Here is a 24297-nt window from a genome sequence, read left to right as displayed (position 1 = left end):
AGGTTTAAAACTCATCTTCAGCTGAAAAAATGACAAGGATGAGAAATCACTAAAAATTACATTAAATTGAATTGTCTTATTAAAAGCTTCAGTAAATACATAAAATAAAACGAACATCACATACAAACTAAAAATTTAAAATTACGAAAAAACTAAAACAAAACGCAAAACATACAAAAACAGGAATAACAATGAAAATAATATGAAAGGTAAACAAACTACACTCAAAAATTAAAATGACTAACGACCCACTTTAATTTTGAGTGTAGTTTGTTTACCTTCATATTATTTTTCATGTTTTATTTATTCCTGTTTTTGTATGTTTTGCGTTTTGATTTAGTTTTTTCGTATTTTTAATTTTAGTTTGTATGTGATGTTCGTTTTATTTTATGTTTTTACTGAAGTTTAATAAGACAATTCATTTTAATGTAATTTTTAGTGATTTCTCATCCTTGTCATTTTTTCAGCCTGAAGATGAGGTTTTTAAAACCTCGAAAGCTCGTTAAATAAAGAATGTTCTTCCTGGGTCTTGGCATGTTATTTATCATCAAGCTATATATATATATATATATATATATATATATATATATATTATATATATATATATATATATATATATATATATGTGTGTGTGTGTGTGTGTGTGTGTGTCTGTGTGTGTGTGTGTGTGTTTTTGGCAATCCGTTCCGAATTTATTCTTAGAAATGTTAAAGTAAAAAATAGCATCACCATACGTATATTTTGTAATTGAGTTGCTAACACCGTGCCAATCTTCACTCTGTCTCCGACTCATTCCTATTACCTGAGTGATGTTGCCTGGACTTGCTGCATTTTCATTGACATCAAGTCCTTACCGTTGCTCTAGATACAATGGTAAACAGTATTTCCTTTACAGTTCCTCCGTTCATATTCCATTTCTTCCATCTTGCTCTCCACCCTCTCCTATCAATTGTTTCGTAGTGCAACTGCTTTGAGGTTTTGCTCCGATTACACCTTTTAAACCCTCTTACTCTCAATTTCCCTATCAACACAGAAAGCCCTCATAGTTCCCAGTGCGTGGTCTTCGGCCTAAATTTTAAATTCTATTCCGTTCTAAGCGCCTCAGTGGCGTGATCGGTATGGTCTTGCCCTGCCACCTTTGTGGCCGCGAGCTCGATTCTCGGGCATTTCATTGAGGTGTTAGAGATGTGTATTCCTAGTGATAGAAGTTCACTCTCGACGTGGTTCGGAAGTCACGTTAAGCTGTTGGTCCCGTTGCTGAATAACCACTGGTTCCATGCAACGTAAAAAACACCATACAAACAAACAATGGTAACCCAAAGCTTTTGACCATTCGACTGTATTTAATGATACTTGGGGCTTAATAATTGCGAATATAAAGAGGTTAAGCATAATGTGTAAGTGACATAAACTCCAATTGTAATTAAGCATCTTCTGATTTTTATCTAACCAGATCCTTCATTTCGTGAGAGGAAAATATTGTTTCCATTCTGTTCCTGGCTCTCCATTTTTATTTTGGTTGTCGAATTTTTGTTTAGTCCCGGACCCGGAAGCTGAAAAAGGTTTCTTTTCATCCGGAGGATTTTATTTACAGGACAATCCGTTCTGGCGCCCATCAGTTCAGGTTTTCTGCTTTTGCATCCTTTTTTCGGTTTATTTTTAGGGTCTTCAAGATGCAAAGCTTTCTTTGTGATAAAAGACAATGTATTTACGGAGCGCTTTATTCCATGCGCTTTGTATGTATTTATGTATTTGTTTATTTATTTATTTACTTATTTATTTATTTATAATTTACTAACCGAGTTGCGATTTATTTGGCGGATACTGACCTGGGCTAGAGACAGAATGGTCTGGCTTATTTTGTGCTTTAAATTATGTTATTTAGTATTAGGTAAATTATGGGTTACGTATGTTTTTTCTGCCTCCTGGGTTGTTCTGCACTATGTTCTGATTTTCATCATCACTTAGATACAATAGTTAATCTTAGATAAGTTATGTGCAGTTGCATCCTATGATATGTGAAGTGCATTTATGAACTTCCGTGATACTCTGTGGTTTCTTGTTCAGGAATTTATCCCCCGAAGACTCACTCTGTTATGCAGAAAAAATGTGCGGGTACATTTGTTCATTTATTTATTTACAATAAGATTCTAGTACGAAGTATCCTAAAATAGCCGGCAAAATGACATAGCATATACATATATATATATATATATATATATATATATATATATATATATATATATATATATATATATATATATATATTCACTCATATGTATGTACGTCACCACCAAACGCCTCATGGAATAATGGTTGTTAGTGGTTTAGATTTAGCTGCCATTGCGTCAGCACAGATCCCTGCCAGGAGTCGTTAATAAACGGATTGAGAGGCCTGGTGAAAACATACATTCTCTTAAATAACAGATTTAAAAAAGAGAGAAAGAGAAAAAAAAAACTCCAGCATAGAACTGACCTCTACATCCAGATATTCGCCATGAAATCACTGTGAGGCGATTGCGATGAAGTCCAAGTCTTGGATAAAGTTATTTACTACAAAGGAATCGATGTTATGTGGGGAAATCACTCGGCAGTGGACAGCGAGATGGAAAATAATGAAAATGTGATTTTAGCTTGATAAAATTAATTGAAACGAAAGTGTTGTTCTTTATCTGGACGATAAGAGCCTTTGTGCAAATGTAAAAAAAATGAGTAGAAGTAATAAGGGAATAAATATTCAGTGGTTGATTATCTGCAATAGTCTTTTGCTGAAGTGGTGGGAACTTTGAAGTAACACGAATGAAATGTTTGAAAGCGTCAGAAAGACAGTGAAAATGATAAGTGACCCATATTAATAGTGAATCATGCTAGAGGATCTTGATTATACGGACGGTTTTTAAGGGAAAAACATTTTTAAAATGGCGAATATTCTTTTTCAATGAACAGTCATACACTGTACGAAACATATGAAAGGGAAAATATATTTTATGACCTATAGAAAAACCATACACATGAAACGCAGAAACTCAGAAAATAATTTTTGATAAAAAGAAACCGTTAGTGTAAGGCCTTCCGTAGAAAATTGGCGGAAATATGCTTCAATATCACGTTGAGGTTTCGATCGAATGGAAATAAAAAATACAAATAAATACAAGAATTGGCTTCAGTAGCAGAGGCCACCGACAAACGGAGAAATACGAGGTTCACGGGAATGATGCGACAAAGATTTAATTTGCACACTTTTTTAATAGTTATCCAGTGAAGCTCAAAAATGTGTTCCATAGTTCCCATTCTCTTGTTCGTTTTCTTGTTATTCTCGTTATATTTTGCGTTGTATTCTGTATATTCGTTGTAATAATACTACACACACATATATATTATATAAGATAAGATTCTTTTCCTGTTTCTTTCTGCAAACCGTTATTTTGTTGGTTTGTGCATTTGTGTGTGTGTGTGTGTATTGAGAGAGAGAGAGAGAGAGAAAGAGAGAGAGAGAAAGGCAACCCTTTCACTCCATTTTTCAGTTTTCTGTTCAACTAGTTTTCCATGTCCTCTCATGATCATTATATTGGTAGGCACAAGAACGGCCCTACCAAAGCAAACACATATTATTATGATCCTTTATATCAAGGTGAGTTTCTCTCTCTCTCTCTCTATCTATCTCTCTCTCTCTCTCTCTTACGCAGAAGACATCCGGGCTATAGGCCCTCAATTTAACCTCTCCATTGGGGACTCGGAAATGTCGCGGTCAGAATTGGGACATTGCTATTATCTTCGATGGGCAATGTTCGTGTTATTCCGTTTCGGAACTGAAGTTTTGATAGAGGTTAAATCTCTCCTCTCTCTCTCTCTCTCTCTCTCTCTCTCTCTCTCTCTCCTAAGGCATCCTGTCCAAGTAACCCCCAATTTAACCTCTCCATTGGAAACATCGTGACTAGAATTGTTATAATGATATTTTCTTAGAAGGACAATGTTCCTGTTACTTCCTTTCGCGAAGTATTGAAGTCTTCGAGGAGATTTAGAATTAAATCTCTCTCTCTCTCTCTCTCTCTCTCTCTCTCTCTCTCTCTCTCTCCTCATATATTTTATTCAAGAAAAAGAAAATTTAAAAAGGAGAAAGAATATTTTCGTTTCCACGACTTCGATTACCGAGAACACAAGAGATGTCCCAGAATAGCATCACCACTTCTCCTCCTCCTCTTCAGAAAACTTTTTCTTTCTTCTATCTGCAATTTTTCTCGTCTCGGGAGTTTTTGCATTGTTTTTTAAACCTTAGATGTGGTTTCCAGCGTCCTGGAGACTCCAAAGCTTCGCGAAAAGGTAAAGAATGTTCTTGAAGGTGTCGGAGGGAAAAGATTGAGTGAAATGAATGCGATTCACCAATGTGTCTTTCAGAGTTATTTCTTCGGATTTCTTCGTCTTACAATATATATATATATATATATTATATATCGGATATATATATATATATATATATATATATATATATATATATATATATATATATATATATACTATGTATGTATATATAATATATATATATATATATATATATATGTGTGTGTATCACTATATAGATATTATATATATAATATATATAATATATATAATATATATAAGATATATAATAATAATATATAGTATATAAATAAATACATTCAAAATATGAATTTCCTCTTTTACTGTAAATCTAACCGTTTCTATGAAATTTGTAAGACCCCAAAAAGAGGGTTAATCAGTGCTCGTTAGCGTCCACCTTGGTAGAATCTGGTGGAGGAATTCGCTGGAGCCCTTACTTAAAACTGACTTTCAAGTTTAACTTGTCAGTGGAATCATATTTGCAGTGTCGTGATAGCTTCATATACTCTGTTACTGGTGATGGCGGATTTCTGTATTGTCTTTTTTTCACGGCAGTTACTTTTGAAATCCAGCTTATCCTCACTCAGATCTATATAATGAGAAGTCTCCTTCATGTGTACGAATATCCCTGAGCTCTCTGATTCATATCTTACTATTACGTTTATGCTCCATTATGTTCTTGATATGGCACCCACTAATTGTCTTTATTTAAATATACTTCGATGAGCAAACTACCTGTGGTTTTATGATATGGGAAAATAAGTGATTTGTCTTATGAAATAAGCGATTTGTCAGATGTGTGGTGTTCAGTTTACGTTATCAGAATGAGTATTTTTATATAAACCTCTGTAAAACTAGGCCCAAATTGTCATCATTGTTCAGTTGATATGTTTGCCTGGTTTTGTAAGGTAGATGAAAAACATTTTAAATTTAGGAAAGGGTTCTTTGATTGTGGTAAAAAATAAAAAAAAATAAAAAGCGTAAGCAAATATTCTACCCAGCCCCCGATTCTGCAAGAGCTTTAGTTCTGTCAACTCTTTTACTAAGCAGATGCTTTCATAATTATCTATTTATTGAGATTTTCACGTGCTTCATTTATAAAGGTAGAAATTTAATAATATTAATAATAATATTCCTTTATTTTCATGGCCTCAACCATTTTGTATTAGCACCATCTTTACAATATTCTTCTTAGTTATTTTATATGCGATTGGTTCGATTCATTACATAGAGGACAAGAAAAAAGAAAACAGGATAGATTATTTTCTGAATGAAGCCTCAAGGCAACAAAGTATTGTAAAATAAAGATTTTTCTTGCTTTCCGTTTAAAATGTATCAGCTGGATGTCGCGTCAGGAACAGTGTAATCGTTTGTTCAAACGGCTGTCTATCTCAAGTGACAGTTGGAAAGGCAGACTGACAGAGAGAGGAAGGCGATAAGAAGATGACCGTTGTTAATCTCTGGGGAGCAAGAGGAGAGAGATCTTGTAAATATTTACAGCGAAGTGAAGTGAATAGATTATTTATCCGCTCTGTTTCGCAGAATTTATTATGTGAATTCGACTAAGAGAGAGAGAGAGAGAGAGAGAGAGAGATAAATAATGACAGTTTGCAAGAGTAATAATGATTTTAGAGAGAGTGAGTGGGCGATCAAAATAATTACATTTTGAGAGAGAGAGAGAGAGAGAGAGAGAGAGAGAGAGAGAGATCAAAATAATGACATTTTTAGAGAGAGAATATATCAAAATATTAACATTTATGACCCCGATTATGCTAATGAAAGAGAAGAGCCTCTGAAAACTTGTATAGTAAATGGCTTTCTTCCCCTCCAGTCGAATTTGACAGTCCGTCATCATCCAGTGATGGTGAAATTTGAGGTTCCGTTAACTTTCGGAATCTCTGAACCTTTGACATCAAAGTGATCCTTCTCTTCGCCTGACGAATGAGAAGGAAATAATGAGAAAAGGTGATTCATTTTTCCCTCCAAGTTTGAGAGAAGTTTGTCTACTGTGAGTTGATGGTTCAGGGGTTGGAAATTCTCGATTTTGAACTGGAAATCTGAAAGGAACAGAACAAAAGACGAAAGTAAAGACAGCGAGACAGGAAAAACAGACAGCTACTGTTACCATTCTTAGTCTTTTAAGAGAGAGAGAGAGAGAGAGAGAGAGAGAGAGAGAGAGAGAGAGAGATAGAGGGGTGGGAAATTGATAATAAATTGCAGCAAGTGTTAGAGTGACTAAAAAAGTTAAAAAATTAACTATTCCGTAGCAGTTTTTATTATTGTATGAGAGAGAGAGAGAGAGAGAGAGAGAGAGAGAGAGAGAGAGACCATTATTAAGGTGATCGTCTTTGGACGTGAGCGAGATAGAAAGAGAGAAGGAGAGAGTTGGAGAAAATATCAGTATTATTTCGTTGGAGGGGGTTTTACCACTCTCGTAAAGGATAATAACTCTAAAATCAAGAAAAATTGGCCTAGTTTTAAAAAAAATATAACTAATATGAACACCCAGCCATCTTACAAACGAAATATCCCATTTTGCAAATCATAATCAACAAATCTTACCATTAAATATATTCATTTGAATGAAAGTCTAAGCTCTAAGTGAATGACTATGAATCATGCTATAAATGAAGCTATTATCGAAACAGTTGGCGCAAATGTTAATGGATTTTCACTAAAGATTTACTGGTAGAGATTCTTAGTTAAGACCAGCAACAGGTGAGATCAGAAGTGCTCGAAAGGAAGGTGTTTTATTGCAGTAGTTTACTGATTCTTACTTATATATGATTTTAGTGAATGGTTGTATGATTTGTCTGAAAATACTATAAAGGGTGATTATGCCCGGTTAAAACAATATTTATATAATCCAATCTTCTCTCTCTCTGCTGTATATACACACACACACACACACACACACATATATATATATATATATATATATATATATATATATATATATATATATATATGGGGATACAATCCACAATGAAGTAAAATCCTCTTGTAGTTTAAAAATATCTATTTCTTGTACAGGATTAAAGCTTTCGACCATCAACTGTGGTCTTGTTCACAAGACCACAGTTGATGGTCGAAAGCTTTAATCCTGTACAAGAAATAGATATTTAAACTACAGAGGATTTTACTTCATTGTGGATTGTATCCCCATTTACTTAGAGGTACGACATAGTACATTGCTTCTGCATATATATAGATGTATGTATAGTATATATATAATATAAAAACCATTCTAGAGGGCTTATAAAACAACTTCCCTAGAATATCGGAAACATCTTACAAGACGCCATGAGGTCGTTAACGGTCATTCTCTCTCAGATGAAGAAAGCGTCACCTCCCCCAACATCCCCCAAAAAGTCCGTGGGGCAGCCAGACCCAATCATGGCCTAGAAGCAATATATCGGGGGTTTCTGGGGGGTATTGAGGAGAGAGGAGGAAACCAAGCCGTCTCCTTGAGGGTCAGGCAGTTAAGCGTCGGTCAAGAGAAGGGAAAGACGCACGTTCCCCTCGTGCCCTCTGCCGGTTTCCGCTCGGTCTCAATCCCGCCGGTACTATAGATATTAAGTTCATTTCACTCGGGATGGGCCCTTGTGTAAATTTATTAGAATATAAGACCGGTGTTAAATTAATCACTGAGCGTTTGATTTCTGCATGACCCACAGTAACTTAAGAAACCCACGCGACCCAGGTCGGGGTCATAATTTTGGTGTCAGGTGTGTGGGGTTCGCTGCGAAGCGCTAATTAACAGTAAATATAGCGATCTGTGGGTCTTTCGAGGCGCGGCGGATTCGGGTGACAAATTGTTCAGTGTCTTTATGATCGGAAAATACACGACGGAGCGGTCACATGAAACAACAACACAAAAGGGCCGACGTTGAAGTGATACGTTAAGCAAATTCGAGCTTGCCTTCACGTAACTAAATGTCAAAGTAACGAGCGGTAGATAGCGAAGAAAGTCGGCGTGCGATATTGCAATACCGAGCGCGAGAATTCGTGAAACGGGCAAATACACGCACACACGAGCTGTGCATAAAACGGTCAACAGACTAGAAAAACTGTATGCAGTGTATAAGCGAGGGAAAGACAGAAAGGACGAGTGTCGTATGATTGGAGTGAAGATTTGCACTCCCCAAATAAAAAACCAGCCAGACGCTGGTTACGATAGCAAGTGGAAGGAGGTGATCGTCAGCACAGTGATCAGCAGTGCCTTCGCAGACCATCGGCGATGACAAAGAACGGAGCAAAGATGGCGGACAGCAATGAGCGCCCGCCAAAAGTCTTTCCCGCCAAAGGGAAAGAAGAGTGCCTGGAGTCAGCTGTGTGCGCCCAAGAGAACAGGGGAAACCACCCTGTTGGGCAGCGGGAGGGATACCAGTTCTCTCCCCCGAAGAGTAGCAGAGTGAGACTGTCGGAGTAGGGGACTCCCCCTACAGGACAGCACACCCCCCTCAAGAGCGGGAATGGGTCGGAAGGAGATGGGCACTTTACCTCCTTCCCCTAGCCCCTCTAGGCTCTAGCCGTTGAGGAGACGGTATTCACCTTCAGGAGAATGGGGGATGGTGAGCTGTAAGCTTCGTCTGTATAGACAAGCTTGTTAGAAGTAAGAAAAGCTGACAGCCGTCGGATGGCGGCTGACGACAGCAAGGAGTGTAGCAAGACACTCCTCCCCTCCCCTCAAGAGGAAGGGGACGGCGACGTGGAGAGAGGAAGGAGGCGGGGTCAGCTGGGATCCATTCCTTGGCACAAGGGACACGAGAAGAGTAATTAACTGACCAGCGTGAATAATTGTCAGTGAGGGTCTTTGTGAAGAATTTAAACAGTATGGGTATGAAAATGTGGGCAACCCGCAATGAAACAAGTTTCTTGGTTTGTTTTATTCACAGTAGTTTAAAGTTTTTTTTGTAAATATATATTATCAAAAGGCTTTGTGATTAGTTTATTCTCTGTTATGTGTTTTATTAGAATATGTCCTTTGTTGGATTTGAATTTTTTAAGTTATTCAAAGTAATTTGTCAGAGAAGTTTTTGTTTTTATCAGGAATAACGTAAAAAAAAAAAAAAAAACAAAAAAAAGAAAAAATCAACTAGTGATTTGTCAATTTCTTTTTTTAATCAGATTTGTGGTAACTGAACCCTTTGTGATTTATCTGTGATTGCAGTTTGAGTAATTTAATTACGAATTGTTCTTATTAGAGTCAATGATTACCAAATAACCAATTCACTGGATATGCTTGCTTAATGTTTTGCGGAAACTGTAGATGGATTTTCTTTTATTTTGTTCATTTTTATTGTCGGTTTTCAAGTCCTACACCTTGAGGGTAGGAGACCAACCCGCCCCCCCTAGAGCCTCTCCTCAATAGCCAAATGGTTGTCAGAGAACACCACCAATAGTGTTTAATGTTAAATTTATTGTTATTAGTAGTAGTTACCTGGGTGTGACCTCTTTGAGATTCTCGTAGTTAAACCAGATTGTTATTCTTTTCAAGTACTAATGATACGAGTCCATTTAAGATCACTGGTCAATGCCCGGGTTAGGTAAAGAGAGAAAGAAAAATAATAAAAAAAAAAAAAAAAAAATGGGAAAGTAAATAAATGAATAAATAAAAAAAAATGAAAATGGAATAATGGTAATTTTAGTTAAGTAATAATACCGGAGCTAATGCCATTACCAAGGGATAATGCCTATCCATTGCCCTCGATCGAAGTGCTTTTACTTAAAGTAAAGGAGAGTAAGTTTTTCGCCACATTGGATCTCAAGGCTTGCCCTGATGATGAAGTAAGAGAAAACGGCCTTTATAGCAATCGGCTATATGAATATAATTTCCTTCCCTTCAGGTTGAATATCTTACAGCTCATTTTCACGAGTAATGATACGCGTTTTAGCCTCTATAATTAGCATTGTGAGTTTTTGTACATTTAGATGATATCATTGTAGTTGGCGTCATGGTATGAAAATAAATTTAGAAAAATGTAAGTTTTTCCAGGCCGAAGTAGAATTTTTGGGTCACCTAGTAACATCTGTAAGGCCTTAAGCCTGTGCCGATAAAGTTGTAGCAATTAAAGAATTCCCACGACCAAAACATGCGAAAGATGTAGCCAGCTTCCTCGACTCGCGGGTTACTATCGGAAGTTCATTAGGAACTTCGGACAGATAGCGAGACCGTTAGACGCATTAAGGAAGCAACCTGATTTCCAATGGGGTGAGAAAGAGGAAGCAGCTTTTCAGAAATTAAAAGATGCACTAATGAGCGACGAACTCTTGGCTTATCCGAGGTTCGATCGCCCCTTTTTTGTGACCACAGACGCAAGTGATATTGCGATAGGAGGAGTAATCTCCCAGATTGACGATGAAGGTAATGAAAGACCCAGTTTGTTTTGCATCACGAGCATTAAAAGGGGCAGAGAAAAATTATAGTACCTTCGATCGAGAGGCTTTGGCGGTCTTATGGTTGCTGGAGAGACACCGTTATTTTTTGCTGGGACACAAAATAAAGATTTTCACAGATCATCAACCATTAAACATATCTGTTGAATAAGAGCGAGATTACAAATCGCCAAGCTCGATGGATCGAGCGAATTTTAGAGTTTGCATCATAAAGATTGAACATATCCCAGGGAAAAGTAATAGGGTGGCTGATGCTCTCTCCAGGAACATCATAAGAGTAACAAACTCGTGCCGCAAGGCGCAAGGAAGAAACGGACAAAAGAAACCTCGTGACGTTGGTGGCGCAGGCACTGCAGGCGATAGTGCCAGCAAACGTTCCGACAGTTCCGAACAATGACAGTCAAACAACGTAAACGCGACGCGCAGGAAACGGGAATCTCGCAAGCACTCTCAGGTGGATGAGAATGCCGAGGCGGTAGCGGGTCAAATGCAGGTGGTGGAACTCCGTCCGGGGGATTCCAGAATAAATGCCCGAGAATGAAAGTGTGGTTGATTTTTGTGGTTGGAGTGTGCGAGAATTGGTTGAAAGTCAGGTGTCTGAAGCTTGGATTAGTCAGATCAAGGCTTTGTTGTGAAAGGTGAGAGCAACGAGTTCCCGAGTTCTGTGCATCTGTCAAAAGACGCGTTCTTCATTGAGGATGACGTCTTGTTGTGTAAATATGAAAAAGGCCCGGAGATGTCCGAGCCCGAGTTCGTTCTTCCTCGAGCCTTAGTAGAGAGAGCCATACACATGATTCACTGTCAGCCCTTTATGCTGGGCATGTAGGTATAGAAAGATCTCTTAGAAGAGCCCGTGAACATTTCTTTTGGGTTGGCATGCGTAGGGACATAACTAGTTTTGTAAGTAATTGTCATGTATGCAACATGATGAAAAAGCACAGAACGGTGATTCCGAAGGCCCGATTATGGCCTGTGGTGCCGGTGAAGTGGATAGAGTGCATATGGATGTGGTAGGACCACTACTTCAGTGCAAGGACAACCTAGATATATTTGTGTATTTGTGGACGCGTTCACGCGCTTTCACATGTGTGCGCAATGATAGACAATCGGCAAAGGAAGTGGCTAAAGCGTTGCATTCCCTAGTAAATCGATTTGGTGTCCCAGAATACTAGTGTCGGACAACGGCCGTGAGTTCGTAAATGAACAATTTCGCGAGTTTACGGCCCTCTTAAAAGTAGATCACGTTACCATCGCGGCTTATGGCCGTCTGCTAACGGACTCGTGGAGTCTCACAACAGAGAGGGTTAGTCCCCAACATCTTAAAATATCTCATCGGGGATAATCCGACTTCCTGGCCGTCTCTGTTGCAGACGGCTGAGATGGCTATTAATGCCGCATAACAGCTCGATTAGGGACACACCCTTCTTTTTGATGTATGGACAAGACATCCGACTGCCGTATTCGGTGGTCTTGGACCCTCAACAGATGCCCCTTTATACGGTGGAACAGTACCGGGTGTGGTTTTGTAACGCGACCCGACGTGTGTTCCAAGCTACGCAACGTCTGCTGTTGAGGGCAAACGAAAGTACCGCTTGCGGTACGACAGACGGTTCCGAGCTCACGATTCCCCAATACAGGTTGGAGATCGAATCTACTTGAAGAAAAGCAACTGTCGAAACACAAGCTCGAACCGTCCATATATGGGACCGTATCGTGTGAAGGAGATCAAGCACACTCCCTCTGCTGTGATTCAGCATATTCGCCACAGGGGCTGTGAGCGAGCACCACCTGTCGCACTTACGTCCAGTGCTCGAGGACAGCGTAGTGTTTTACACCAATAAACCAGTACCCCCGTACCCGGGTTGGCCGGGTACCTGGGAGACGAGCCACCGTGGGAAATATCGGTGCGCAAGTCGGGCGCCCGGCCGAGAGCACAAGACCCGAGCTCCCGAGCCTATGTCATAAGTAAATGCTATTGCAGGTAAATGAAAGGGGTCAGTGAACAGAGTCTGTAAATGCCAGCCCACGTCTTTGCCTAGGATCCAGAATCATACCAGTTGTTTATTTTGTTTTTTTTATTTTATTTCTTGTTATCTCGATCAGATTGTAATGTGTCACGAATTTATGTTGTTTGATATAACTTGTCCAAATTATTTTCAGAACAAATGTTATTACCTGTGGATCATATTCTTATGTGTAATTCTGTTTTGATGTGGTTATGTTGCTTTGTACGTTATTTTATTATTTTGATTTGTTGTTTTTTATTTGTGTTAAATTTGTCGCAACACCGATTCCATCCTATTTTATCTTTCATAAATTACCCTAATGCTTGTAAAGTTTTTTTTATTTTCACAGATGATGAAATTTTTGTTTTTTTGTGCCTGGATTTCCAAATTTATTTCTATGGTTCTTTAGTTATTTTTTTATTTTTTTTTATGTGATAGTAGTAAATGCACATTGATGTTCCAGGAAGATTTTTTTTATTTTCGTAAATTCCATTGCATTATTTTTTGTTCTGTGTATGTTTAAATTATGTTTTTGTTATTTTGAAGAAATTTAATAGATTAACGTGATACAATGTCATTAAAAATGGATGCCATGTGTCGTGATTACCAAGGGCAGTGGCTGAATGTGTGAAATTTTCTGTCTTTTTGTTTTCACCATTTTGTTTTGATTATGAACCTGAACTTATTGAATGATTTCTTTTTTTTTGGTTTTGATCTGTTCCAGGAAAGAGTGATTGTTCTTAATTTTTTTTTTTATAAAGATCTTATGTTGTTGTAAGACGTGTTCAATTTACTTGTAACCTTTAGTTTGTACACACGTCAAATGGCCCCCTTTAAGATAGTTAATTTGAATTTAGATAAATCAGTACCTTGAGAAAAGAGACTCGAGATGGGACAAGGCAGAGACTATAGCTTTGCGAGGACGCAAAGGAGTTTGGGGAGGGAGTGATAAGCCATTCTAGAGGGCTTATAAACAACTTCCCTAGAATATCGGAACATCTTACAAGACGCCATGAGGTCGTTAACGGTCATTCTCTCTCAGATGAAGAAAGCGTCACCTCCCCCAACATCCCCCACCCCCAAAAAGTCCGTTGGGCAGCCAGACCCAATCATGGCCTAGAAGCAATATTATCGGGGGTGGGGTTTTCTGGGGGGTATTGAGGAGAGAGGAAACCAAGCCGTCTCCTTGAGGGTCAGGCAGTTAAGCGTCGGTCAAGAGAAGGGAAAGACGCACGTTCCCCTCGTGCCCTCTGCCGGTTTCCGCTCGGTCTCAATCCCGCCGGTACTATAGATATTAAGTTCATTTCACTCGGCCCTTGTGTAAATTTATTAGAATATAAGACCGGTGTTCAATTAATCACATGAGCGTTTGATTTCTGCATGACCCACAGTAACTTAAGAAACCCACGCGACCCAGGTCGGGGTCATATATATATATATATAGATATATACTATATATATATATATATATAGTGTGTGTGTGTGTGTGTGTGTGTGTGCGTATAATGTATGTATGTATGTATATTATATACAAACACACACATACTCGATAAGCATAGATCGGTGTCCCCTTGGTTTTTTTGATTTTGCCTTTTTTTTTTGAGAGACCGGGGTTGATCTGGTGACGGGTGTAAGAATTATGTATATTATATGTTTATGTGTGTGTGTGTGTGTTTTTTTTTGTTCGGCAATTTCTGTGAAAGTCAGTAGCATGGATTGGGAGGCTGCTTCCTTGTTTTTTAGTTTGAATTTATATGTATATACTTTTCTTATTTCTCTGTTGAATGTGGCTATGTACTATTTTCATATTTATATTTTAAATGTTTCTATGTATCTTCTTTTATTTATGTATAATTCCTGGGAATGGGAACAAAGAAGTGTTGCACGTTTTCTTCCATTTCTTATTTACATCTGACAACTTTGAAAAATACCAGGTTTTGTGGTGCCAAGAATTATTCATAAAAAACGTGGGAGAATTAACGGAAGGAAGCTTTTTCTTAGAATATGATATGTTAGTATAAGATCAGCAATATATTTACCACAAAAAGCAATTCAGAGGACAAGCCAAAGTTAAAGAGATTTTTACGACCAGGTCAAATTTCCTTCGAGTGTTGAGATGTAACCGTTTACATGAGCTAGACTTTACGTCTTGATGAAGTTTGGCAATGGCGCTGATGACAGCTTATAATAAGCATTCCACTCGCCTTGTTCCATTAAATCCCATTTTGCCTTTGGTGCTCCAGGCTCTGACTCGCGTACCTGGTCGTTGGACGTCGAGTTGTTGCTTAATTTCGGAAGGGTTGTGCCCTCGGAACCCTGATTCTCTATTGATGGAACAATCTTGTATGTGAATATTAACGACAGTTTCGTTGTTCCTTCAGTTCCAATAGAATCTGGGATAATATAATTAAGTAAATGGTATAAGAAATGTATTTCCTTGCGAGTATTCGACCTGAAGTGTGGAAGAATGAAAGGCATTTCCCCATTAACGTCCTTTGCTTCATTGCCGGGCGTTGGATCTCAGACGTGGGAAAGTTCTCACCTGTCTCGACGTAACAACAATGATGCCGCTTGATTGAAACACCTCTGCGCCACAGAATGGTATTTCCTATCCTTGAATAAGACAGACAGACACACTCACACGCTGACCGTTCTATTATATCTTTTTTTGCTTAATCGAAATGGATGTATTTGAGAGGTAAAAGAATAAAGATATAGAAAGTCATAGTGTTACAACAATTCTAAGTTATTTTTTTTTATCTAACTTTGTTGTGATACTCATATCTTAAACGTGTATTGGTTGTACCTGTTCATTATCCCTAAACAAGGATGTATGGTCTACTAACATTATCCACACCCCAATCATCTGTCTTAACCCCATGTATTAGTCCACACATAGAAATAATATTCAAAATCCATAGGACCATAACACGTCCTCATATCAAAACCAGCATTGTTACAGTGAACATGTCATTCTCAGTCTACAGGTTCTGACACATTTTGATTTCTTCATTTACAATATTATTACCCTTACAAGGAGACTAAGTTTCTTGCATGTGGTTGTTTATTCCTATGATTGTTAGCCGCTTGTGCATAATTTTTAATATTTTTTTTTACCTTACCAGTTTTAGCAATTGTGAATGGTAATAACTTATAGGATATGGGGAGGGATCCAGATTTAATAACTGGGCCGGGGTGAATTTTCCTTATGGCTGTTGGCCCTTGCAAGGAGCTTTGTGATCCTTGTATGCTGCTTTTACTGTCCAGTAGTTTTGCCTTCTTCACCATACCTCCTCAATACCCTCCACACTGCACTCTATAGGAGGTTAGTGCCATCAGTGCACCTTCTTGGGTGCACCGTAGGCATTACTAAAGGTTCTTTGCAGCATCCCTTCGGCCGCTTAGCTGCAACCCCTTTCATTCCTTGTCCTGTGCATCCATTCGTATTATCTTTCTGCCATCATGTTATCCACCCTCTGGTAACAATTTGTTTATAGTGCAACATTCGAGCGTTTCCTCCAGTTTCACCTTTCAAACCTACTTACTCTCAGTGTCCTTTCCAGCTTTGAATGACCTCATAAGTCCCAGTGCTTGGCCTTTGACCTAAACTTTAAGTTCCATTCCATTCCTCCACATTACAGCCTTACGAGTTCTAGTAAGGTTTTTTCTTTGGTTCAGATATACCTCCTACTGCTTTTTTCTTCATTTTATACTTATCATGCAACTGTTGCATGAAAACGACTCGATTCACAATTCACTTCCATTACTATAAGCTCTTATTGCTCTTCTTCCGTCAGGTATATATGTTGGTACCTGTCCTACTTTCTCTATCAAAACCAAACTGCACCTTCCCTGGCATACCGAGTAATGCTACACCTCCATCGTTATTATAGCCACCTATATCGCATTTACCTTTTCACGCAGCAATAATGATGCCGCGCACCCAATCCATTGGAATCAATATTTTTGTATTAAACCCTTGAATAAGGACCAGAATGTAAGAAGCTTTCCCCGGGGTGTGTGTGTGTGTGTGTGTGTGGGGGGAGAGAGAGAGAGAGAGAGAGAGAGAGAGAGAGAGAGAGAGAGAGAGAGAGAGAGAGAGAGAGAGAGAGAGAGAATGTGTTGTGTGAGAGGATACCAGTGATAATCTGGTGTCCTATTTAACCATGTGAAATCAAAAGAAGGGGTTTATGATTCTCTCTAAGTTGTGGAGCAGTAAGTATATGATCAGAGGAATTATTAACCATAAAAGAATGAAAAGTAAAGAATTTAGAGTAACTTAATGGTCAAGGGTCGAAAACATACTGAATCAATGCACTGCACGGCCGATGCATATACATGAGAATCAAATGTATCATTAAAAATTTCACGTAACTTACGCTTCATTTGTCAAATAATTCTGTTAACTCTTTTTACAAAAGAGCATTATCACCACTCCACTTGGCATGGTCGCTCAGAAGGAGAAAGCTTCTTCGAAATATTTTTTGAAAGAAATAATCGGTTCCAGAGTAAATATGGGTTTCATGAATTCGAAGTTCCCAAAAATTCAGGTGGCAGGTGTCTTGCTGCAGCAAACAGACCCCTCGGGGTGAAAGTTCTTGCTAAAACTGATTTTAGGGTAGAATGTGCAGTATTTTTAATGAGACAACCTTGTGCCCTTTCATAGCCCATGTCCGAAGAAAACAAGTATGAGGAGTAAATAAAAGGTTTAACTGAACACACTGTCTAATGTCCTTTCATTGGCCAGGCCTGAAGAAAAGACGTTAGAGGAATAAGTAAGAAGGGAGCAGTTGGCCTCGCCTCTTTAAATTAGAAAGGTTATTAACGCCAGGAAAGAGAGAAGGAGAGGAAGAGAATTTATGGTAAAATAAAGTGTGTGAAAGTTGTAAATTGGAAAATAATTCTCTTGAGTGGAACCCTGATTTAACTTTCCTTTAATCGCTTTTGGAAAGTTTGCAGAAATGATTAGCCAGAGTTGAAGTGTTTGACATTGCACTGAACAAATCATAACTCTCAGGCCTTTCAAAGAGAGACGGATTAACACTAAAGTCTTAGAGCCGATCGGCTCTGAACCGGATCAGATGCAACACAGGTGTGCTATATCAAATCGTAGTTTACATCTCGGTCTGATGTGGATAGTTAAAGTTCGCTCTCACCTTTTAGCTTTTCACCGGTGATGAGAATTATTGAAGTAAAATAAAAGCCAGGTACGAAGAGGTAGAGAAGAAAGGAATGGTAAAAAATAAATTGTGGTTCTGTCACTTAAGTCCTCTCATAGTATTTGCCAAATAATCATGTTGAGTTTCCGTGGCCCAGTTTTTCTGGCATTGATTTAAATAGAAAAGCATGTTTTCTTGCGTAAAGGTACTTTTCATTTTTAGGTTTTTTATTTTTTAAGAAATAATTATTCATCGTGTAAACACGTTCCCTTTGGTTGATTTTCATTTTATTTGGGTCTATGTATTTGTATATGTATATATATATATGTGTGTGTGTGTGACGCTAGAACGTAAATAGCATACACTGTGAATGAAGCTCAAATTCATTTAAATGGTAGATATTGAGTGTAAGTCCGCTTTTATCGTATCTGTATCGTTAGGCTCCTGCACAGGTCATTAGCCTGAGCAGATTCATAGGAAGTTATGGGTAGCTTAAGACTAAATTTAAGAGTTTACTGTAGATTTCCATGTTTAATGTCTCTTATTTTTATGAAATGTACTTTACGCATAACATTATATAGATTTTATACAGTTCACGATATTGTTAATGATCGTTAGCAGTAATCTCTACCATTCAAGTCTATGTTTACGTAGTTAGTATAGCTCAATCGAATATTTTTATTCAGTATTGTTAATGGAAGGAAATCAGATATGAAGTCCATGGATGTCTTATACTGTCAACCTTATGCGCGGGGTTTTATTGTCAGCCTCTAAACAGGGTACACCATATTTTCCAATTGCAATTTGTAAATAATAATTGCCTGCGCTGATAATTGTACACATATGGAAATGAAATCTTAAAGTAAAGATTTTCAGCGAAAATGCTCAGATATTATTAATGTGTTTTGTTGTTATAAAAAAACAGTTTTGAGACGGAGTGTCAAAGAGATGTTATTCCGGTTAAAAGGAGCTTCTTTGGCTCTCTCTCTCTCTCTCTCTCTCTCTCTCTCTCTCACTGAGGGACCTGGGACAACCCGAACAAGATGTAAGGTCTCTCTCTCTCTCTCTCTCTCTCGCTCTCTCTCACTGAGGGACCTGGGACAACCCGAACAAGATGTAAGGTCTGTAAGGTCTCTCTCTCTGGACAGCCCCTCAAGTACGATTACGCCATGGTTTGTATGGATGTGATAACGGAGCAGGCTACATATATATTTTTTTTTTTTTTTTTAAAGTTCATATTGTATTTTATTTGGTTGTAAATAGAGGGCAGACAAGTTAACAGACATGCATTTATCAAGAATGCGTAGCTGTGTGTTAACTTTCCAGGGTCATCAACTCGCAGGTGTAGTGTAAAACAATTTTTGTTCTCTGTTCCAATTTAATGTTAGAGGATTTATTCGCGTTCTTTATTTACGGGTTTCCGTTTTCTCAAGTATATATCGACATTGCATATTTGAATTTACACTTTTGTAATGGTGTTGTGCTTCTCCGCTAAGCTTGGCGGAACTTGCAGTGCTACTTTCAAGTGCCCTGCTCCAGTTTCTTAATATTTTTTTTAATTTCTTAACCAATTTTTATTTACATGGTAATTATAGATTTGTGCAGTTTATATAATTTTGCATTCCATCACTGCTATCTGTATTTCCTTTTATTAGTTTTAATGTCGGAGCATTCATTCTTGTATGCTTTTTTTAATAAAGTTGATTATTACACCCGGAACTTCTGTGGATCCATAGTTCCAGTGAAAAGATCTTTATTACGGTACCGTCAACTCTCCATCCTTTAATAAAAAATAAATGCCTAGCAATATGCACCACGAATGCATAGTGTATGCGGCTTCACATTCATAAATATATTTATTTCGGTAAGAACTGAATGCAACGTGCTGTGCTGCATTGCATTACGATTGAGAGATGGAGAACGAGAGACGGTTGATGAATACCTGATGAACACTCTCAGCCTGGAGCTGTGATTTTCACCTCATCGAGGCGCTGGTATTTTGAATTATGATAGGTTGTTTATTTTGACATAAAAACTGTCCCTTCAAGTCTTTTATTTCTGGTCTCTTTCCGTCTTATTTGTGTTTCTCTCTCTCTCTCTCTCTCTCTCTCTCTCTCTCTCTCTCTCTCGACTGCGACCGGGAACAGACGACTGACTTCGGCTTACATATAATTCACTGCTAAGCCAACGGAGGCAGAATGGGTTTTAAGGAAATAAAACTTGAATATTATTTTGCTGTAGTTGATATACGTTAGCGCTCTAGAATTTAGGTAAATTCGGAATCCTTCTCACGTAATTTAATTTCCTTTTGGGACAACTCGGCGCTAAGGTTAAAATGTTTTAAGAATACCTGTTTCTATTGCAAACACCGGTGATGCTTCAGAAGATTTCTTTAAGTTTATTTCTCTGCTAAAGCTAACTTTTCTTTCCCCATTCCTTAGCCGTATAAGTGAAGCATATGATATAAGCGCCCATCTAAATGTATACTAATTCTTTGTTCAGGACTATGGTGTTTTATCATTAATCAAAGAATGTACGGATTTTCAGGGCCTAATTGAATAGTTTTATTTAAACCTAGTTGGTTTGTAAACATGGAAATGTAAGTTGCATTCGATAGTTTTACTCTCTCTCTCTCTCTCTCTCTCTCTCTCTCTCTCTCTCTCTCTCTCTCTCACATATGCACATGTATCAGCTCATAATTAATCCTTACTTATATCGAGATGAAGGCATTCAAGGCAATTAAGTTAGTTATGTCGACCATATTCATCGTTGTTGTTCTATTCATGAAACCATAAATGAAATGCTTGCTCTTGTTAATGGAAACCAACACTTACTTAATTTCCAGTAGTGAAAAGAAACGACAACAATGGCTCTGAAATTAATACGATGCTCACTATAGTGTAGCATATCAGTTTCTTTATAAGTACAAACACTCCCGTATGTCATTCCTTCCATAAGAAAAGCCTCTGCCTCCGAAAGTTACTGCCCTCAATCCTGTTATTAGATCGAGGGAAAATGGGGTTTTTGTTCTTCCTTTGTGGCATTTTGGTCAATACCCACGACTGGTTTAGCGGATTATGTGTCCGGGAACGCTTATTTTTATGCGAAGCATTTTCTCCATTTCTTACGGCGGCTGAAAGCCGTTATTTGTGTTAGATTTATGCGAAGATTTTTTTTTTTTTTTTTTTGCCAAGTTCGATGTATCGACCTTTGCCGGTCGTTTTTGTTTTGGGCCGGAATTCATTGATATTGTTATGTTTCTGTTTTTGCTGTCATGCAAGTCGATTTTTTCTAGCAGAAGGTTACTATTTCTTGTCAAGGTCGTTGCTTACCATCCGTTTAATGTTAGTTTGTGGCAGATTTTTATTGCATTGATAATAAATAGCATCAGCCGTCCGTCATGTGGTGTCTGAAAGGGAATATTGGATTGAAGTTGCAGAAACTAGTAAGGGGGTTTGAGTGTTTACTGTGAGGGAAAGCTGAGATTAAATGTGAACAAGAAGACTGTTGTGGGGGTAAATAAACTTGAGAATTGAAAAAAAAATTGTATAATAATACGGATGGTAGATTAATGGAATGATGAAATTGCTTTTAGAGCCAAAATTTTAGTGAAAATAAACTTCGGATGTTAAGCAAAGAAAAAAAAAAATGTGAAGCTGTGGGGCTGAATTGTTTGTATACGTTGTATATGATCATTAGGAGGATTGAATCGATGAGAAATTTCCGTTTTTGTAGACAAGCAAAATGGCAGCAACTTCATTATCTTTTTATATTTTCATTTAGATTTATTTTAAGTTTTAAAGTCATAACTTTTACGCGTCTAACACAAACTTGCTCCCTTGTCTCTGGGGTACCAAGTATTTCACTTAAATTTTGATGTACTGAGTTCAGTTACCAGTTAAGTCTTATAAGCTTTGAACTGCTAAATTAAAAGCATTTATGAATGACCCGTAATTCCCCAAAGGATTGATTCAGTAAATACTCAACATAGCATCGTATTAGTTTGCAAAGCAAGTAATTTTAAAACAGACTCATCAGTAGGAATTTGAAGATGGGTTCCCCTCCTCACTCATTACTAAGTGTTGTTGGTAAGGATACCGAAAACCCTTCATTAAAGTAATGGGACGTGTTTTGAAAATTTGTTTAAAGATGAGCAAAAACAAAATTAAGAAGGTTTTATTATTGGAATTGTTGGAATTGAAGAGTTGTCTGATATTATTTTTCATTGTTAAGAGTTGCTCACTGTTATTGTTTTTTCAGGGTTACGATTTCAACGATGAGGTTTACATTGATGACCCTATACGTTTTATGCAGCAGATGGACAAGAGGAACATTATATAAAATATTTAAGTACATAGATAGTAAAACTAGAGAGATAAAATGCCTTTTCGGCCGGAAAAATCTTTTTTGGAAGATGAAAGGAAGCGAACAATGATAAATGTCTGGGTCATATGGCTTAGAAAATTTACTTTGTTCTTTTTCCGTCCATTTTTTGGTCAAGAGAAATGTCTCATCGGAAAGTAATTTCTGGTATTTTTTTCTACTGTCGTTGCTCCCTACACAGCAATTTAATCACGGCAGACTGCTATCTTTTTTTCCTCTCCCGACTTTGCTAAGTTTTGGGTTGAATTACAGTTTTTGAGTATTTTATTAATTTAATTTTTATAGGGATGTTTTTGGTAGATCTTATTCCGTGACATATTAATGACTTTTTTAGACATTATTTAGATTCTTCATATAAGTGTAAGACCGTTATATATTATATATATATATATTATATATATATATATATATATATATATATATATATAATATAAAGGTTTTTTTGCCACGAAGGAAAAAATGAAAAAGCGAGATAGCCGAGTACTTTCGGTCCTATTCGGACCCTTTACTGAGGCACACTGATTTTACAAAGATAACACCATAGTCAAAAGGTGGTTTAATATACAAACTGACACACCAGATTAGCCATAAGGGCGATTTTCACTCTACAGAGAGGAGGAGTCGCCATAGGCTAGCCACACCTTGAAGGATACCCGCAGTAAACAAGTGATTCTTCCAGAAAACAGTACATTTTGAAAACAACAATGAGACTTAACGAAACGAGATTAAAATGTTCTGGCTAACTACGAACTGTCCTTGGGGCCTTTTGAAGACTAACTCTAGTAGGTTAACGGCAAACACTTTGAAACAGGCCGTTCTTAATTTGGGCAATTTTTTTAATATATTAGTGTTTTACTCTAACTTGGGCGCGACTAGGCTAGGCCACAGAATATATACATGGCTAGGCTAAGTTTTGGGGAAATGGCGCAATCATGATTAGTATTATCCACGACTATGTTTGAAGCCTTTTTTTTTGGCATTTACCTGGTGATGTCAAGATGTATGGAAACAAATTACTGTTTAGTCTGCCAATTTATATGACTAGTATGTAATTTTCCAAAGTCTGTAATTCAGCGTTTATGAGCTGCCAACAAGATTTGTTATTACGTATTGAGCTACCTTAACAATTCGCCCGCCAAAAATGCGATTGGTTTATACAATAATGCAAGAACTTAAAAGAGGTACAGAAATAAGAAGAGAATAACAAAAGAATCTAACGAGCATCCTTTTCCTCTAGACATACCCATTCATCAACTATTAGACACCCATCTAAGGACTTCAAACTTCATCTCACCATGGATATTAAACATCCCTCCACCGCCACCAAACACTTAAAAAGTCCTTCAATGAGTAAATTCGACTCCACCAAGGACTTCAAAAGTCCTCAAGTGACAGCAAATGAATTCAACTCCAAGGACTTGAAAAGTCTTCCATTGAATAAATTTGACTCCATCAAGGACTTTAAGTCCTCCAGAGAACAAATTCGACTTCACCAAGGACTTCAAAAGTCCCACAGTGAATGAATTCGACTCCACCAAAGGCTTTAAGTCCTTCAGTAAATAAATTGGACTCAACCAAGGACTTTAAGTCTTCCAATGAATAAATTCAACGCCTCCAAGGACTTTAGTCCTCCAGTGAATAAGTTCGACTCCACCAAGGACTTCAGAAGTCCTCATTCTTCCATGGCCTTCAAACGTTCTCCTGAAGACCAGTAGTATCCTTTCGCCAAAAGACAGCCAAATCTCTCTAGTAAAGGGTCCACACATCTTTTCATCAGACTTCAAAACAGTCCTTAGCTAGAGACTTCAACCGTATTCCAGTTAAGGACTCCCAAACATGCCACCACCAAATAAAAAAAAAAATTAAGTTACCTCACTTGAAGGACTTCGAACGCGCTTCAACCCAGGACTTTGAGAGAGAGAGAGAATTTGATCTTCCCATCAGGTAACATAGGGCTCTTGATCTTTCCCCTTTCCAGTCCATTCCGTAAA

This window comes from Macrobrachium nipponense, chromosome 4 (assembly GCF_015104395.2).
Source record: "Macrobrachium nipponense isolate FS-2020 chromosome 4, ASM1510439v2, whole genome shotgun sequence".
NCBI classification, from domain to species: Eukaryota; Metazoa; Arthropoda; class Malacostraca; order Decapoda; family Palaemonidae; genus Macrobrachium; species Macrobrachium nipponense.
This window is presented reverse-complemented; position numbering follows the sequence as displayed.